The 1399-nt window shown below is 31.8% G+C and overlaps 1 non-coding gene across 1 annotated transcript; it reads left to right on the top strand.

The window, feature by feature from the left end:
• The first annotated feature begins 578 nt into the window (after window positions 1-578).
• LOC145565918 (small nucleolar RNA R71) lies at window positions 579-685 on the top strand. Its single transcript, XR_014095271.1, has one exon. It is a non-coding gene; the product is annotated as a small nucleolar RNA R71 (small nucleolar RNA).
• The last annotated feature ends 714 nt before the right edge of the window (window positions 686-1399 follow it).

Below are 1399 nucleotides of genomic sequence, written 5' to 3' on the forward strand. Positions count from 1 at the left end.
GTTCTCTCAGAAGTATCATTAGCAAGTTTTTCAATAACCAATTCCAAAGAAGGTCTCTCTTGTTGTGGTTGTTGTTGTCATTATAGGAAACCAAGTGGATTTTATGGCTAATATTAGCTTGTTTTCCTTGATCTCTCAATGAAAAATTTGGATGGTTCTGCGAGCCAGGATTATAAATATTTGAGTAAGGGTCATTTTGTGATCAATTATAATTAGAAATAAATTGAGCTTGTTCAAAATTAGGACAATCATTACTATCATGTGCACACCAAAATTTATCATAAGACGCATCAAGACTAGAAATAAGACTACCATTACTCATTTTAATGGAAATTTTAGTCAAATTATCAACCTTAGCATTTAACATGTTAATACCATCCACATCTTACATCCCTGTACTCTTTTTAGCAATTGATCTTTCACTAGAATAACCATAATTATTAAAAGCAAGTTCTAATAACTTATTAGCTTCTTCGGTAGACTAACTCATTAAAGCACCACCTGTTGCAGCATCTATAGTACTTCTAATAGAATTATTTAAGCCATTATAAAGAATTTGCACAAGTAGCTAATTAAGTATTCCATGGTGAGGACATTGACATTGTAAATCTTTAAATCTTTCCCAAGACTCATACAATGACTTTAAATCATTTTGAGTGAAATTAGTAATGTCATTACGCAATTTAATCGTTTTTGCAGGTGGGAAAAATTTATTAAGAAAAGCTTAAGATAAAGAAGTCCAATTGGTGAAAGGATTAGCCGACTTAGAAGATAACCATTTTCTTGCCCTATCTGTTAGTGAAAATGAAAAAACCTAAGTCTAATAGAATCTTCACTTACCCCATTTACCTTAATTGTATCACATTTTTCAAGAAAATTAGCTAAATATTCTAATGGATATTCAATAGGTGATCCCCCAAACTGATCTTGCTGGAGTATATGAATTCAAACAAGCTTAAGCTCAAAATTACTAGCTTAAACAGAAGGTCTTACTATACTTGTAGAGGTTAAACCAGCATCGACCATTATATACTCGCGCAACATCTTTGCTAGTGGTTCTACCATATTGTTAGATTATGAGAAAAACGACTCCAAGTTAGGGACGATAGATTCTTGTTTAGAGCTCCGGAGTCTCTGTAATGCATGCAACATTCTTTCGATTTCTGGATCAAAAGGGATCAAAGACCGATTAGTAGTGGCAGATACTAATAAAAATTGGCAATAAACAGTAGAGTGAAATGCAAAAACAGAAAATCCAAACGCATAATTTTTTTTTCTCCTTTAAACTATTGCTAGATGCAATAGCAGTAACAGTAAGAATTTTTTTTCAAATTGCAAAATGCATAAAATAGAGTGAAAAAATAACAGTAGCTAAACCTTTTTTTTTCATACTCTAAAC

The sequence above is a fragment of the Chenopodium album genome, chromosome 10 (assembly GCF_948465745.1).
Source record: "Chenopodium album chromosome 10, dcCheAlbu1.1, whole genome shotgun sequence".
Classification (NCBI taxonomy): Eukaryota; Viridiplantae; Streptophyta; class Magnoliopsida; order Caryophyllales; family Amaranthaceae; genus Chenopodium; species Chenopodium album.